Source organism: Prinia subflava, chromosome 17 (assembly GCF_021018805.1).
Source record: "Prinia subflava isolate CZ2003 ecotype Zambia chromosome 17, Cam_Psub_1.2, whole genome shotgun sequence".
Classification (NCBI taxonomy): domain Eukaryota; kingdom Metazoa; phylum Chordata; class Aves; order Passeriformes; family Cisticolidae; genus Prinia; species Prinia subflava.
The window spans coordinates 14,386,745-14,404,864 of NC_086263.1; the positions used below are offsets into that span (position 1 = coordinate 14,386,745).

General features: G+C 45.3%; 1 protein-coding gene across 2 annotated transcripts in view; it reads left to right on the plus strand.

Annotated features, from left to right (window-relative positions):
* Positions 1 to 1,773: 1,773 nt before the first annotated feature.
* Positions 1,774 to 18,120, plus strand: part of EPN2 (epsin 2) — a 42,970-nt gene continuing 26,623 nt past the window's right edge. For both annotated transcript variants that reach the window (XM_063414837.1, XM_063414838.1), the window contains exon 1: positions 1,774 to 1,928. The gene's annotated coding sequence lies outside the window, so the exon portion shown is untranslated. The remainder of the gene's footprint in view (positions 1,929 to 18,120) is intronic.

Below are 18,120 nucleotides of genomic sequence, written 5' to 3' on the forward strand. Positions count from 1 at the left end.
CAGCTAAGCCAGAATCACAGCTCGCTGCACAAGATTCAGATCTTCCCGGCTCCCAGATGGTGTTCAAGGCATTGGAATGTGCAGCATTTCTAAACAAGTTGCTTTTAATGCAGCTCACTCAGTGTTTTCACTGCAGTCCTCGTTCTTCTGTATTTAAACCTCAAATCTGTGGCAGATTTGATAGTGGCTCCATGGGAGGAAGGGCTGGGCTCTAAGTGGTGGATGCTCCATCCCTGGAAGTTTCCAAGGCCAGGTTGGATGGGGCTTGGAGCAACCTGGGATAGTGGGAGGTGTCCCTGCCCCTGGCAGGGTTTGGAATGCGATGATTTTTAAGGTCCCTTCGCAAACCGTTCCGGGATTTGATGAAGTTTGCAGCACTCAGCCTGACCTTCCTTTCACTTAAAAGCAGCGAGCCACAGGTGGATTTTGCTCCACATTTCTGTTTTCCTATGCTTTTTGTAAGGCGTGATTCCTCAGGAATTCGGGTTTTAAATAACCAGCAGCACTGGGCTGTGCCAGCAGTGATCCAAGCAGAGCTCTGCTCTCCAGCTTCTCCCCTGGCCGTGTCCCGTTTCCTTGAATTGTCTCACGGTTTTAAGATGGGAACAAATATATTCAGGGAGGACTACAATGGGAGCAGTAACCTCCTCCAGCCCACGATGCCGGACACTGGTTTAGTCATTATCCCGAGGGGAAGGACGTGTGCTCCGACCCACCCAGACCGCCCGGCTCCTCCTGCCCCTGCTGGGCTCCCCTTCACCCCCCAGTGCGGTGACCCTGATCCCTAAATGTGTCCCCTTAGCCATAAATGTGGTTATTTTATATCAGCATCTTCGGTGGGAGGGGGAAAGTGGAGTATCAGCCCGTGTGAGGCAATGGGAGCTGTGCCGGGGAGGTTCAGGTTGGACATTGGGAGGAATTATTTTGTAGAAAGAGTGATGAAATAATGGAATGGGCTGCCCAAGGATGTGCTGGATGGAGTCATTGTCCTGGGAGGTGTTTAAGGAAAGGCTGGATGTGGCACTCAGTACCATAGTCTAGTTGACAAGGAGGTGTTTAGCCACATTTGGACTTGATGATCTCGGGTCTTTTCCAAACGAATTCATTCCATCATTCAGCCTTGGGGGCTGCCAGCCCACACTGGACCTCGATTTTTGGGGGGCTGCCCTGAAATCAGTTTCTCCTGCGTGCTGTGAGTGTGGAGGGGAAGTGTGTTCCCCAAGCCGCCTTCTTCCATCAAAGGCATACCCAGACCTGCTTTAAAGTGTACCCTACTCCATAAATGTGGTTATTTTGTAGTGACAGTAATTATTTTTTATTTTTTTGTCCCTGGATTTTGGGGGATCTCAAGCCCTGAAACTGGTTCCTCCTGGGCTCTGGGAGCACTGAGGGGGATCCCCATGTGTTCTCCTTCCATCAGAGCCAGCCCTGAACCCTCTCTTAAAGCATTCCCTGACCCATAAATGCGGTTATTTCGTAACTACAGACTTTTCTTGTATTATTTCACCCAGTTTTTTTTTTTGGGGGGGGGGACCCCTGGGCGCTGTGAGCACTGAGGGGGTTCTCCTTCCATCAAAAGCAGCCCCTGCCCCGGGGGGACCAATCCCGCCTCACTCCTCACCGGCGCCGGGTCCGGCTGCGAGGAACCGCGGCGAGGAGGCAGGGAAGGAAGGGAAAAGGGAGGGAAGGAGAGGAAGAGGGAGGGAAGGAAGGGAAGAGGGAGGGAAGGAGGGGACGGGCAGCGCCGCGTCCCCCCCGCCCTCAGCGCGGCCGCGCCTCGGGGCCGCGCGCGGCCGCCGGTTCCGCCTCCTCCGCCGCCTCCCCGCGGCCGCCGCCGCCATGTTGGATGGTGCGTGTGGGTGTCAAGCGCAGCCCGCGGCCGCCGGGCACCGGGACACCGGGACACCGCGCCCGCCCCGCGCCCGCAGGTCAGCGCGGCTCCCGCGGGCCGCGGCACGGGGCGGGGGGGAACGGGCGGGCAGCCCCCGCCGCCCCGCCTTTCCCCTCGGCGGGGCGCGGGGTGGGCGCGGGAAGGGCCCCCCGGGGGTCCCCGCGGGCAGGGCGCGGGGCCGCGGGGCCTTTGTTGTCGCCGGTGGGCGGCCGGGCGGGCGGCGGCGGGGATGGGTTGGGCGGCCGCGGCCCCGAGGTTGGGCCTGGCTCCCGATGGGCCTCCCGGGGCTGCGGGGGATGGCGGGGCCTGCGGGCTCGGGGGGCTCCCGGCGGCGGCGCTGGGGCGGGGGGGCTCCGGTCCGCCCCGTCCGACCCCCGCCCCGGCGTTGTTCACCTCCATCGTGGCGGGGCGGGGGTTATATTGTTGTATTTTCAGTGATATGGTTGTTTGGGAGATGTGTGTTAATGGCTTTAATAATTTTTAAGGGTGTTTTAAATAGGGGGCTTGGGCTAGATGATCTCCGGATGTCCCTTTCAGCCCTAATAATTCTGTGTTTTTCTGTGGTTCTGTGATATTCTGTCTCTCTTTCTGTATATTTACACTGATACATACTTATGTATATTTTAAAATTTTTACCTGCAGTACCTGCGATGCTACAGATTAGGGTTGGGTAGACAGCGAGCTGTATTACATTATTGCTGTGAAATATATTGAAACAGTAATTATCACAGGCTGCCCACAATGGAAGTCCCCTATTTTAAAGCCGTGAGGCTTTAATGTAAATGTTAAAATATTCATGTTAAAGATTTAAAGCTCTAAGGCTTTAAAACTGGTAGCATTTGGTCTCAGTTTTATGGGTGTGTAATGCTTCCCCCTCCCCCTTCTCAAGTACGGTATCGACACTGATCTGAAAAGCCAAGGGAGATTTTAAATTTAGAGCAATTGGACATATTTCTTCTTCTCATCTTTTAAGAAAATAACCTGAATTATCTACACGCTCATCCATTTTCAACAGGAAGCCTAAAAGACTTGTTAGGATTGTGAAGCTGTTGCAGATGTTATGGGCTGTGGAGTCTGACTTGAGCAGTTCAAAATGCAAATCAGGCCACGAGATTAAGTTTTATTATTCTCTCCACTGAAATATGTGTTTCATGGTAATACAGAACTCTTGCATAATTCCGGTGTGTTGCTGTGTTTCGTGAGACACAAGGTCATAGGAAATTGTATTGCTGGGGCGTGAGATGTGGGATGAATGATTTTTTTAAATTAGAAATAGAAATACATTGTTATGGTATCTTTAGCAAAATGCAGCCTGTTTAGGAGTTACTTCTAAATATGTTTGTCTTGGCTGATTCTCAGATGTGTTATTTTTGAACAAACTCAAGTATAGAGTTCTATTGGGAAGAATCAAAACTTTTGATAAATTTTCCTTTATGAGCTCGAAGTAATGGTAAACTAGCTCGACAGAATTTCAGAGATAATCTTCCCCATATTAAATATTTAACTATGCTATAAAATTATCAAGCACAAATGACCCATGAGTGTGCATTCCTGAAGGCGAATTCTGATAAGGCCAAATTGACTGTGGGTTCCATTTGAGGAAGTCTGACTTGGGGGTGCTGATTGTAACTTCCTTGATTCCGTGAAGTTACTCTGCAACATTACCCCTGTGTCACAACAGTTCTCTGACACAGCAGCTCGAGTTTTATATCTGCTGAGGAATGAAATTTATTATCAGCCTTTAAGAGATGCAATGTAGGACTCACAGGATCTTTGAATCCCAGCATGGGTTGGGTTGGGTTGGGAGGGACCTCAAAGCTCATCCAGTCCCACCTTTGCTATAGCAGGGACATCTTTCATTATCTCAGGTTTTTCCAGACCCCATCCAGCCTGGCCTTGGACACTTCCAGGGATGCAGGGGCAGCCACAGCTTCTCTGGGCACCCTGTGCCAGGGCCTGCCCACCCTCCCAGCCAGGAATTCCTTCCCATTTTCCCATCCAGTGCTTCTCTCTGGCAGTGGAAGCCATTCCCCCTTGGCCTGTCACTCCAAGCCCTTGTAGATAACCAGCCTCTCTCCATCCTTCTCCATCTCTCCATGGACTTGTCTTCTGAGAAAAAACAGTTGACTTGTTCCCTAGGTAGAAGCTAAGCAGTGGTGGGTAGTATCTGGGCTAAAAAATTGCTTTTTATGAGTTACCTGATGGTTGTGGAAGGACCTTAGGAGAGATCCCTGTCTGTCAGGTGGCCTGGCTGCTGATGTTCGTGTTGGTTTTCACTTCCATTATTCCCACTGTCACATTTATTGAAGAGTTCACAAACATCTGATGTCCAGTCTAATGCAGGCAGCAGAAATGAATTCAGCTTGCACTGACCACATCATTATTTACATAACTGGTTAATCACGCTAGTTTTGTTCCAGCTGTCAGCCATTTGATTGCTTTAAAACTTGGAGCTTTTAAGAAGCCTCAAATCTTGGATCGCTGCTGGGAAATGCCAAAGGCCTAATTTGTTACTTCATAAAAATGCTGATAGTCTCTCCTGATACAGAAATCAGGGTTTTGTTTCTGTGGTTGTTTTTTTTTTTTTCCTTTAGAGAGAGAGAGAGAAATCATTAAATGATAATCAGTTTAGGGGAAATACATTAAAGAGTAGTTATGATGTTCCTGATCTTGCTTTTCTTAGGTCTCATACGTAGGATGGGGAAATGACTCTGGCTTTTGCTTGGTGTAGAAGAATATAAGTTACTCTAATATCTTTCTTTAATGACTGGTACTCAGGAAGCAACTTCCCAGTCTTCCAGGGCCATATTTGCAGAGTGCTAAAGTGTCCCTTGGGATGTTGCTAATAGAAAATGAAATGTGCCTGCTTTGTAGGAACGCCTGTAATGTTCTTTTCCCACTTCGCCTGGCTCTGATCTGTGCAGGGAAAAATATCGAAACGTACCAGTATCCTGCTGGCTTAAGTGCTTCAAAGAACAGCAGGTTTTTGTGTGTTTCAGTAGCCTGGCTGCTCATTAAGAAGGCAGGAGACTCCATGGAGGAGAAAAACATGGATTGCTGTCCTCTGGAATCAAACCTGCTGGGGCTGATTGTAGGTCTGCTAGCGTTGGTGTGCTCCAGGTTTGGTACAGACCCGGCTGTGCTGAATAACAGACCCTAAAGAGTCTGAGTTAATCAGTTTAGCTGGCTGCTACAGGGCTGCTTTCCTGTTCTGCATGGAGAAAGAATCCAGAATGGCTGAATGTGAGAGTGGATTCAGAGATGGATCTAGAGTTCAGTGGCTGTTGGGCTGAGCCTCTCGCTGAGCGGTGCAGCAGGTGGAAAGCTACAGGAAAACTGGTATTCCTTATTTATCATTTTACAAATAACAGTTTTCTCTCTGGTTTCCAAATCTGAGGTTTGCTTGATTTTATGATGCTGCTCCAGACCATTGATAAAGGTGAAGTAGTTGGGCCAAAATGTTCTGTGCTGTTTGCTGTAGGTAACGAGTGGTTGTAGGCAGAATTTAAGGAGAGTAACTTTGAGTTCTATGTAAATATCTAACAGTGGATTTGGTATGAATGATGATACTAATTAGAAAATCAGTTTAGAAATACTTTGTGTTTGTTGGTTGCACTGGCACTGGAGATGTCTGCAGAATTCAGTTTGTAATTCACTATTGTGCCTTTTTATATGGAAACATAACTTTGAGTTATTATGCAGCGAGATGCTTTTCTTCTGTATAGACAATTCTCTGCTCATTTTTCTGGTATTGTTACAGAAATTGAACTCGAATTGATCTCAGAGCCAGTACTTCGTGTTGCATTAATTGTTAATAGTGAGTCTCTCTGGTTCCTGTCACCCAGGGCTGTTAACATAAATGCCTCTAACTGGTGCCTCGAGCCTGTGTTCAAGGTCAGGCCCGGGCTGTTCTCGCCTCCTGTGCCTTGGCTTGCAAAATCCAGCGCTGTGCAGGTGGGGAAGCAGCAGCTCAGGCTCGGACAGGTCCCCACTGGCACTGGGAGTGCAGCTGGGTGAAACCAGTCCCAGCCCAGGCCTGGGTGCAGCTCCGCCTTGGAGCCTCCCCTTGCCTGTGTTTTATGGTGGAGGTGGCTGGGGAAGTTTGGAATCTCAGCCACACTCTTGTTTTGTTGTCGTGATCCATACGAATTATTTTCAAGGCATAGTTTTCCTTTCACCATCAGGAGTGGAGCTCCCTGAGCTGCCTCAAGTAATTAGCTGAAATTTGTGCATGAGACCTCTGCAGATTCTTTCCACCCTGCTCCTGCCTTTCCTTCCACCCTGTTCCTGCTCCTGCTTTTCCTTCCACACTGCTCCTGTTCCTTCCTCTCCTCCCAGAGCTGTTTTAGCCGTGTTGTCTGCAGTGTCTGAGTCTTTCATGTCACCATATAACAAATCCTAAATGGTCATAAGGTCCAGGAGGGTTTGGAGGGTGACCCAGGCAGGAGAAGGCCTCTGTGATGTTTCTGCAGGGTTGGGACTTTGACTCTTTTGGGGTTTTTTTGTTTCTCAGAATGCAACACTTAGTGAACAATACAAATGAAATAATAAATTGGTTTTTTTGAAAGTTCAAAGCTGCTTATTGGTTTAAAACCATGCCAGACACCTTAGTTAGAGATGGTTTATGTTCACCCTACGTGATAGAAATCTGAAGACTTCCTTGCCTTGTTTGCTTTTCAGTATTGGGGGAGTTATGGCCATTTTTGGGGCTGTAGTTTTAGAACTGATTATTCAAATACATGGTGGAGTCTGGGGGTCATGGCTAAAATTCAGCAGCCAGACACTGATTTAATCTCTCTCCAGTATAACTTCATAGAGACTTCCCTGCCCTTCTGGAGATGTCACTTACATAATGTGATGGCTTCTAAAATCAACCTGGGAGTTTTCATTATTTAAAAGCAGAAACCCAGGCAGAGCAAGCTCCCTACTTCTCTTTGTTGGGTTTTGAGTTTTGCCACCAAGAAATGCTACGACATACATTGTACCCCTGCTAGGGAAAGGTACCAGCACGGATGACAGGGTACTAATGATGTCTGGGATGTTCTTTTACATTTTTGTCTTTATTCTCCCAAATCATATTAATTTCTAGACTTAACATCAATTTAGTAGTTTCTGAACCTTTGCAAGGGCAATGGTCTTTTCAGAGCTTTGCTAGAACAAAGACATTTTAAGAATCTTAATAGAGAATCGTATAATCTTATTACAACTGCTCCTGTGTAAATCACTTCCTTGTACTTAAATAACAATCTGTCACCAGCTATTTCTTGATTGTAGTTTTTGTCAGTGGCAATTTATCCTCCTCCCTGGTTTGGTTGGACTTTTTTTCCCCCTGATTGTGCAACCTTGAGGTTGGCAAAGCTCCTTCTTTCTCACACAGTTCTTCTGAGTCCACTGGGAGTAATTGCATGAGTAAATTGCTCACTGGTGTAAGAGCTGTGCAGTTCACAAGTAAAACCTTTGTGGGACAAACCCCACTAAGTGGTACAGGGAGTTCTGATATTCCTCAGGGAGAGACCAAAGTATTTTTAGAGGTAACTTCCTCCCCTGAGATGGCAGCACAAAAGAATCCTTCAAACACAAATTCTAGGTAGGAATTCTGTTCCCTGGAGGTTCCTCCTGTGTTGCTGCTGCTGGGGTGAGCAGACCCCAAGCATCACCTCGGTTTTGTCGTTCTGATTTTTATTTATTTCTTTCTTTTTAGCGATGGGGATTTCTTCAGCCAAATCTGTTGACCCAATTGCTGCTGAAGCTGCTTTTCCACTGACTTTCAGCTCTATTTGGACAGGGATGAGGCTTGTGACAACAGCAGTAAGGCAGAGATGTTTGCTGTAACCTATGAAATCAGCCAGATTTGAAGATCATTAATTAATCCTTATCTGCAGGGCTGTTCTAACATGCCTGTTTTCTGGTGGATGGTCAAGCACAGTGTGCTCTGCCACATGGTGCACGTAAATGAAAGCACTTCAACTGTTATTTGAAAAACAGAACTTTAATATTCTTAATTATTTGCTTAATCAATCAGAGGAAAACCCTCCCATTTTGTGCCGTTGCTGGATTGTGACTGGTAATGTCTGGTTAGAGGTTCCTGATCAGGCATTACCCTCAATATTCAGATGCAGGGAGGATCTGGTGCATCTTTCAAATGCCCCTGCCCAGGTATTTAATTATTTGATGGAAACCTCTCTCTGTAATGACCACTGGAAAACCTCAGCTCCCCTCTGTTGTGTTATCTAATGAAATATTTGCCTTCTGAGCCCATCCTGCCTTATTGCAGGGGTTTGATTGCTTCTTGCAGTGTTCTGCTGCTTGCAGTGATTATTTTTAAAGGATGGAATGCTTATTACCTATGAGAAGTGTTACTATATTTTGCTGCTGTTGTTGAGCAGAGTTCATGAAGTTAAACTTTGTCTACCAATTTAGAAGAGTTTCTCAGAAAGTCAAGATAAAGTTGGAATGTTTTTAGATAAACAGCGGAGGTGATAGTGACTACTCTTCTTAGGAGTATGCAAATGCAGATCAGAAATCAGTGTTTAATACTGTAATTTTTGAGAATCTTTTCAATTTATGTGTATTTTTAAGGCAGAAATTTCTATCTGCTGCTCAGAGCAGCATGACTGTCTTTGCACCATGCTATGATTATGCAGCCCCTGGTTTTTCATACTTTTTTAGCAAAGCAGCTTCTTTCTGAGGATTTTATTGGTATTTGGGTGACTCCTTTGAAAGATATTTATATGTTTACTGGTTCTCTTGGGAAGCTTTAATAAGGAAGTAAAAATACAGGAATGTTTATAATTGGTTTGATTTGGCTTTCAGAATTCTTGTAGAGAAGCTGAAGTATAAAAACTCGAGGACAGCAAAATCACTTTTAAACTGGTCTGTTGCAGAGAAGCACTGAGGTACATCATCAAAGGATTTTTAGTCTGCAAAACTGCTTAAGTGTTGTGTTTAAAATTTACAAATCGCTGACCCCTTTGTGAGACACTGAGACAGACTGAAATGTCTGGCTCTTTTTTACGTTTGACTACCTAGTGAATAATCTCCTTTTGCCTGGCCTGCTGCTTTAAACACACTGAGTGCTGCAACTGCCGTGTTGGTGTCTGTCTGCCAGCCAATAGTGTCTGTGTATATTTAATTTCATCATAATACGACCATAGGATGCCTCCAGGAGTATTTACATCAGCTTTAAAAGTCAGGACGTGTTGTGTGGCTGGAGATTGGGAATTTTGGGGAGTGCTCTGCGTGATGGGAACTCTGCTGAAATATTGAGGAGTGCAGAACAGCAGGAGAGTTTTGTAGCTTGTCTTTATTATTCTGTTTTTAATTTGCTTTACGAGGGGGGTCTGTTCTGCAGGAGATGGTCTGGATCAAGCAAAGTGTGGGCACATCTTTCACTCAGGAGGGTGAGGACCTGTTGATCTGGGGCTGGCTGGGATCCCTGGTTTTTGGTGCTGTTTGATTTCAGGTGTGAGTGCAGGAAATGCTGCAACATCCTGAATGCAGGAACACTTTTGTTCTCTATGCTCTGTGCAAAATTGTGTCTGGACGCCTTGGCTTGCAGCCAGGCTTTTAATCTCTTCTTTTTTGTGTCAGCTTGGATAGTGTATATAATACTATAGTGCCTTTTCCTGTCCCTGGAAATGCTGATTTTTAGTTTTATTTTAACGAGGGTTTTCTTTTTCTTACTCAGAAGAAAAATAAACTTTAAAGGAGGAGAAAAGTCTGTGCTGGGGTTTTTTTTTCTGTTTTGTTTCTTCTTGTAGTTTATACTTTATAGAAAGGCCTGAAATGTGTTTTCAAAGCTTTGTCTCACAAATACAAAATTTAGAAACGGGCAGGGCAAGGTGGGGAGGGGTCTCAAGGTAGTTGGAGTGAGAGAAGGGGAGAATTAAAAACACATTCAGGTCCTGGATGTGCCTGAAGATGCCACAAGGCTTATTCTTCCATCCAGCCTGGCCAGTCTTTTGTCAAAACTGCTATTTTAACTATTTAAATAAAATACGGTGACTGGCATTCTCTCCTTTCATGGGAAAGCTGAGGAAAAGAGAATTAAGCCCCGCCTGGCGCTTCCATGCTAAACAGATGCAAATCAGAGCCCCCTCCCTCCAGTTGCCTCTTCTCTCCTCCCGGGTTTCATTGTTTTGATGAAAGCTGTTCTAATGCCAACTCCCAGCCCAGAGGGCAGGTGAGAGGAATTAAAAAAATCCCAGATTCCAGCTCGGTGATTAACATATCTTTTGGAGCTTGTAATGTCATCCTGCACACAAAACAAAGTCGCAGCAGCTTCACAGAGCAGAGGCTTGTCAGAAAGGCAAACATCAAAGTGGCAAGAAAAGAGGAGTTTATTTAAAATATAGCAGAAAGACTTAAAACACTCGTGCTCACCTATGAGAGCTATTAAAAATTAAAAAAAAAAGCCTTTGAAGGTGAGCATTAAAGATTTAATAGTATTAATTGAATTAAGCTGTGGGAGTTGAGGCTATGTAGACACATGTGTGAGTCTGTGTTCTGAGACATCATCTGTGTTAAGGCACCAGAGGTGCTGAGACCTGAATTAGCTGTACTTGCTTTAGAAAGGCTGCCTTAACAAAACCCTATTTATTCGTGGGGTTAATTAGAGATGCCATTAGAACTCAGAGTGTAAACACAAGCAAGGGACTTGGAGAGATGGAAAACTGCAGAGCCCACCAGCCCTGGCATCCCTGGGCAAGGAAAAGCAGGCAGAGCACTTTCCAATCTACATTGAAGGATAATTGTGTTTATATCATTAAGGCTGATGTATTTTTTTTCAAGACTAGATTCCTTTTCCTTTGTTGTGAGAACAGTAACTTAATACTGTTGTACTCCAGCCACAGGTATGTGCTTTTTTTTGGCAGCTAAACTTCCATGTTACTTGATCATTATTTTCTTTTAAGACTGGCTGGTTTTGGTAGCTTTTTGCTTTTCTTATGCATAGAACTTTCACTGATAGGAAAACTTCTTGCTGGAGGGAGAAGTTTGTCCCTCATAGCTCTGTAAATAGACACAAAAATAAAATCACAGTTCAGCGTCATTGCAGTAACCTGGTGTGGAGGGGCTTTTGTTTTTTTTTTTTTTCTTTGCAAATTAAATACTCAATTAGTACATTAAAAAGCAGGGAAAAACCCAATCCTTGTGTCATTTATAAAAAGCAAGAGCACTGAAAGCTCCTTGCAAGCCTGCAGGTGGCTTGGCAAAGGAGGGACATACCCAGGGGGAGCAGCTCCAGGCAGGATTTGATGGCTGTGGGAATCCTGGTGTGGAGAGGCACCACCAGCCCCATCCAGAGGGATAACAGAGCTGAGGGATATCTCAATATATTCATTTTTCCTTCTCCAGGGAGGTGGCTGCTGGCGGTGTGGGGAGGGTTGTGCGAGCCCTTCCTGCTGCAGATGTAGTTACCAAATGATTCAGCACGATGCCGTGCCCACGGATTGGAGCAGTATTGATGAATTCATTACTGCTCCCTGATGGATGTTAATGGGCTAGAATTTCTTCTGTGCATTTGGACTAGGTGGAAAGCTCTTAAAAAAAAAAAAAGAGAGAAAATGGAGTGGGTGAGTTTTAAAGCCACTTTCGTGTTCTGCTTCTAAATCTAACGAGAGAATGTTTTTAATGACTTGCATGAAAACAGTGGTCAGAACAATAATCACCAGGCAGCTCTGCGAGGGACAGGGAGGAACAGTGCTACCCGAGGGGTTTATTGCATTTTATTCAATATATCCCAGGCCACAATCAGCTGCTTTGGAAACAGAGGCAGGTATTGCCTTTTCCATGTGGATTCCTTAGGAGGTATGTGGAGTCCCAAGGACATGATCCAGTTGCTGCTTGCAGGGTATCAAAGCTAAGGGGGTAGAAGATGTTCTCTGCAAGAGCTGACTGGAAGAAAATGACCTTTAATGAAGGAACAGGCACAGATGCTTTTGAGTAACAAGTCTTTGTCATCCTCTTTGAAACGAACAAGCTGCCTCCCACTCAAATAATTTTCCGTCTAAATATCCAGAATAGATAAAAGAGTAGGTAGGATTTTACTGCTGGAGGGTGGATTCAGAAAATTTGAGGAATTGTTATGCTGACAGCTGAAAATTTTTGAATATCTGCATAGGAGAATGTGGGATTCACTGGCACTTTCAAACCAGTTTTTTTTTTTTTTTTCTAATTCCACAAAAATCAACAAAGTAATAATAAAATAATAACAAATATTTTCATTGTTGAACAAGGATGACTCTTTTTTGTGCATGAATGAAGGAATTGGAAAGCTTGAAGCAGCAAGATGAGGCAAAATCCTTATGTCAAATGTACTGATACTTTAAAAAAATCTTGGAGTGATTCACTTCCATCAAAGCTGAACTTAAAAATACAGCTCAGAATCAGGAACTGGGCCACCACAGAAGTTGACCAAAGTGAATTATTTTTACATTGTTCAATATTCTTGAGTTTTATTTCCTGGGAACCAGAATCCAGGGTAGATCCAGGTTGCTGGTGGCAGAGCTGGGACCTCTCGTGTGGAATTGCTCCTGCCGAGGTGGCGGTGCTGGACGTGTTAGACTGGTCTGATGGGAAGAGGGAGAAGAGGTGGGTGGGTTTGGGAAGGATTTTGGGAAGGGTTTTGGGAACTCTGGTGTGTACAGTATGAAAGTAGAGGAGATACGGGGTAGTCAGAGGAAAAGCTGAACATTTGGTGTTGCAGGACAGAGCTAAACTCAGGGTAGGAAAAGGGCAGGGCTAAGATTTAATGAAATTTGGTAATTTGGAGGGTGAAGGACCAAATTTCCTCCTTCTCTGTGGCCGTCTTCAACATGGAGTTGCTGTCACTAGGCAGGAAAAGGAGATTTCCCAGAACCCTGTCTGCAGTCCTTGCACAGTCACCAGTCCCAAATCTAAACCATCAACTTCACCTCCAGTTTGAGCTCCCCAGGTGCAGCTTTGCCCGGTGAGCTGTAACTGGAGCCTGCTGTTGAAATGACTGGTGCTCCCTTTATTTGGGGTGTTCTTTCAGGTAATTAGAGTGACCTTGGCATTAATTGGCCGGTGATGTGATCTGTGAGCAGCCCCAGCCCTGCTTGCCCCGCTGTGTTGGATCAGGAGCGTTCCTCCCGCGGATCCGGTGTGAGGCAGAGCGGAGCAGGCAGGACCGGGACAATCCCACCCTCAGGTCTCCTCTGAGCCCCACTGCTGGCAGCAAATCCTGCTCTGGAACCCTGGGATTTGGCTAGAAAGTTCCTCCAGCAACAGGCAGGGAGGATTTGGGGATTTTTTCACAGAATCCCACAATGGGTTGGGTTGGAAGGGACCTTAAAGCCCACCCAGTGCCACCCCTGCCATGACAGGGACACCTTCCACTGTCCCAGGCTGCTCCAAACCCCATCCAGCCTGGCCTGGGGGACACTTCCAGGGATCCAGGGGCAGCCACAACTTCTCTGGGCACCCTGTGCCTCCCTGCCCTCACAGGGAAGGATTTTCTCCTCAAGTCCAATCTCATGAGCAGACAGCTCATGTACCTGAATTTCGGAGGTTTAAAGCAATCTGATGTCGTTACCAGCTCTGACAGTTGAATTAAGACACTGTGTTGACTTTTCAAGATGATTGTGCAAAATCTGGTGGCTGTGAGGGAAGGCACTTGAAATTTTATGCCGTGAATGGGCATTGATGAATGTGAGTAAGATATTAAATCAATCTCTGTTTTCTTTGCAGGCTTGTAGTTTGTGCTGGCAGGCAGAACACTTAATTAAAATGGAAAAAATAGTGTTTGGATGTATGGACAGGTATTTCTTGGCATCTTGTACTTCTTGAACGATCCTTTTCCTTAGAAATCTGTGTCATAAAATAAAAGTATTAATCCTTCAGCTTCTACCAGTAGTAACTGGAGAGTTAAACTGTTTTTCCCCCCTAATCTCTTGTCATGGTGAGTGTTTGCCTCTGGCCTACTGAGTGTATTAATGTGGTTTCATGTCTGGTGTGTGTAGGAGGATGGGAGAAACTGCACTTGGTGATGTCTGCTTCATATTAATAAAAGTGCAAAATCAATTTAGTTAATGAAATCGTTGGGTAATTTTAAGTAGCAGGTATCTTCCCAAAACACATTCCCAAAATACGGAGTTTGATACATGAGCCCTCATTTAGATGAATGTGAATTTGAAAAATTGCAATTCTGTGGGAAAACACCAGGGCTTAAAGGAGGGAGCTGACATTTTGTGGTCTTGTATTTTCTGCAGTTCTCTTGTGTTCAGGCTGATCTGGGAGGGCGTGAGCAGGTCCCTGTTACCCCATAACAGCCCAAGTGACAAGGCTGGACTTTTCTAATTAGTAATAGATTCTAAGCCATGTCCTCTGGCAAGAATATTGGATATCCTCTTCCCTTCCAAAAGGAAGATATGAAAGGAGAGAAGTGTCTCCTACTGCCCTTAATTCAGTTGAAAATATAATTAAAGTATACCGAAATGTAAGCTGAATTTATTTCAGGTTGTTACCTTTCAGTCAAGCCACACATTGGGTGATCTTTTTTTTTCTACTCAATTTGTGAGAAAACAGACAAAATGCTTTTGTTGGAACAGGTAATCCCCAGAGAACAAATTCCTTTGGGGAGGTATTTTCACTGCCCTGTTGGATTAATTTGCATTTGGCATTTCTGGTTCAGTGCGTAAGGGCCTGACCTCACACTGGTCTGTAATTCTGGAATATTCTGATATCCACTGCACACCTGAAGAAGAAGAAGAATGAAGAATAAACTGAGATGTGCCCACAGTGCAGGTGGCACTGGGGGTGACACTTGACCTGGCCCTAGAAGGAGGAATGTTATTTTTAAAGAGCTGTTGTCAAAGCTGGTAATCCTAAAATTAGATCCCGGTGCAGGTCGGATTTGGGTCGTGAGTGGTGATCTGCAGGTCTGGCAGAGCTCTGCCCTCTCCCAGCCCTTCATGGCACAGTTACAGCCAGCCTGGCCATGATTCCAGCTGAATTCCACTGGAGCTGGGGGTGACAAAACCCCACAAAGGCCACCGGAGCTGGGGTGACAAAACCCCACAAAGGCCACCAGAGCTGGGGGTGACAAAGCCCTGCAATTCCACTGGAGCTGGGGGTGACAAAGCCCTGCAATTCCACTGGAGCTGGGGTGACACAGCCCCACAAAGGCCACTGGAGCTGGGGGTGACAGCCCCACAAAGGCCACTGGAGCTGGGGGTGACAGCCCCACAAAGGCCACTGGAGCTGGGGGTGACAGCCCCACAAAGGCCACTGGAGCTGGGGGTGACAGCCCCACAAAGGCCACTGGAGCTGGGGGTGACAAAGCCCTGCAAAGGCCACTGGAGCTGGGGGTGACAGCCCCACAAAGGCCACTGGAGCTGGGGGTGACAAAGCCCCAGCACCTGTGGCTTGGCAGGTCCCAAAAGGACGTGGCCAGGTGGTGCTGCTGTGTGAGACAGGTTAAAGATTTGCTCCTCACCCCCCTTCCCGTACACTCTGAGAAATGAGCTCCCCATGGAGCTCAAATCCTGGGAATTTAAGGAGACAAGGAGATGGTATGGAGAAAACAGAACCAGATTTGTGTCCATAAATCTCTTTTATAGCTAAAAGTCTGCTCAAGCTGGAGCTGCTTTCCCTCAGTGAGGCTGAGACAGGACTGTAAAACCAGTGCAGAATCAAACCTTGGCACTCATGAATATACATAAATTTGAAGGAGAATTATCTTCCAGCATTAACTCTTTAAATAAAGAAATAATTTGGCCACCTGCTGTCTGTGAAAGCTGACCTTGTTCTCTCATTTGTAAAAGGGAGTGGAAAGCTTCCAAAACTTTGAATTTTGAACCATTTCCTCTCCTCAGAAATTACACTGAAGAAGACAAGCATTTAAGCTGTGAAAAATGGAAATGAAACCTTTCCTCTGGAGTTAACCCTGTTCTCCAAACCCTTTGCCAATCTGTATTTGTAACTCGTTTCCTAAATAATTTTGAAGGTTGAGGAAGGGCATTGATGGGAGTTTCAGGCTCTTCATTTTGCTGTTTTATTCCCATGAATTGCTGTTTTCTCTGCTGTAGAATAGCAAAAGAGAGCTAATAAGTGTTCTGCTTGTTGGCTTTTCTGTGTAGTGCCAAGTGTCTTCTCTCCTCTCAGTCCTCTCCTCCAAATGGCCACGATGCACAGTTGCCCCTTTTCCTGTTTGGTTTTGGGAGCAGTGTTTGGATTGCAGTTGAATATTGTGTCATAGGCAGGGTAATGAGACCCTCTGGTCAGCCAGTTGTTCTCTGAGAATAATTTATGAAGAGGGAAAAAAAATAAATCAGACAATTAATCAGGTTTGAAAATCTGTCTAGCAGAGTGAATTTAGTATAAGAAAAATGGCTTTTTTTTCTACTGTATGTTCCTGATTTTTATGTACAGGTTTGTGTTTGGGTTTTTTCTGCTTTCTGAGCCGTTTGTGGAAAATGAGACTTCCTCAAACACAGTGGGCTTGGATTTAGACACACAACCAGCTATCCCAGGAAAACCAGGATGTGAATTTAGTGTCAGGCACTAGGAATCCTTTTTCTTTGCCATAAATAGGAGCTGACTTCTTGTTGGGATTGGGGTTGTGTGTGCAGGTGTGGTGTCGGTGTCTGTCTGGGGGAACTTCTTCCTCAGTCAGCACCTGGCAGCACCTTCTGTGAGCCTGATCCTTTCCAGACTGGCAAGAATTCCCTGATTTATCCTGGAATACAGATCCCTGAGCATCACCTCCCTCTGTCACTGCAGCCTGGTGGCAAGGAGAGCACATCTCTGGGTGTGTGTGTGTTCCCACCCGGGAGGGGAGGCAGCAAGGCAGAGATATTTTAATGTAGATTGATGTCTGCACATTCAGATCACAGACTGACTGAATTAATAACTATTTTCCAAACCTCACTTTCCATGCATGTGACTTACAGTAATTGTCTAATCTAAGGATAAATGTTGTCTGTGATACAGCTAATTAAAATTTTATGCAAATGTCTGGTGAACTCCTGATGTTTAATGTTAATTTTCACACTTGATATTAAAGGCTTTTCCCATATTTCCGGCGCATGCTTAGCTGGGCTATGCAGATATTTACCTTTAGGCTGATATGAAGGGCATTTTATCAGTGCAGGCAAATCCTGGTTGGAGTTTTACATTCCAGAGGTGTGAATGGATTCTGCTGCAAGCCTGTCTATAGGTGGATTTGTGGGGCTGTTTTCTTTGAACTGAGTTTATGAAGGACTTTGTGGCTTGGCCTTGGTTCTGTGTTAGTCTCAGCAAGTTAAAGATGTTACCTCATGCAGATTTCATTCACTGAGCTTAATCTCTTGTGAGAGAGATGAGGGATTCTGGCAAGAATTCCTTCTGTCTGCACGCTGTGTGTAGGAAAGCACCAGGAGAATTCATTATTTGTGTAATGAAACTGTTGGAATAGGGAAAAGGGCACGGGTTGTTTCCCTGCAGGTAGCACAGGTAAGCCTCACCTTCTTGTCTGCACATCTGTTTGCTTTGCCATTTGGAGATGTCCAGATATTTTAAAATCAGAGAAAATGTCTTGTAGGGACCAAGAGTGAAAATGAGGAAGGCTCCCCAAATCTAAACTGTTCAACTTTCACAGAAATCTGCTCAAGCCTTTTTCCTGCTAACCAGAAACAGCTTGAATCAACTGGTCTCACTTTCTGCTTTCTTTGCAACTCTGCTGTTAAAAATGCAAACTCACATTTTTGCTGAAGTTGCAAGCGCATTGTGCTTCCTTGTGGTTTGTTGTGAGAAGTTAATTCACTGAGATCTCTGGAAAAAAAAAACCCTAAACTTTCTGGTAGAAACAGTTCCTCACTTTTATGCAGTTGGAGTGTTTGGCTTTTTGATCTGTTTAATGATAAAAGAGGTTGTTGTGGTGCTGCAGGACTTGGAATAATCCAGGAAAAGGCTTCCATTGTGTGGGGAGGGAGCAGAGTGAAGCAGGGACAGACCAGAGCTCTTGGGTGAGGTCAGTCCCACTGCCAAGGCAGGACCTTGAATATTGGAGGGGAACACCAGCTCTGTCAGCTTTCCCTCCTCTCATCCTTTGGGTGTTGATTATGAGGTTCAGAATAAGTTGGTTTTTAAGGGTTATGAGTAAAATAAGATGAAAACACATCCATCAAGAAAAGGAAAAAACAAACCTTAGTGTTTCTCTCATTAAAGGCCTTGGTTTTCAGAACTCGAAGATAGGAAAGTGAAGAATTGCTCAGCATTGATGGATTGAT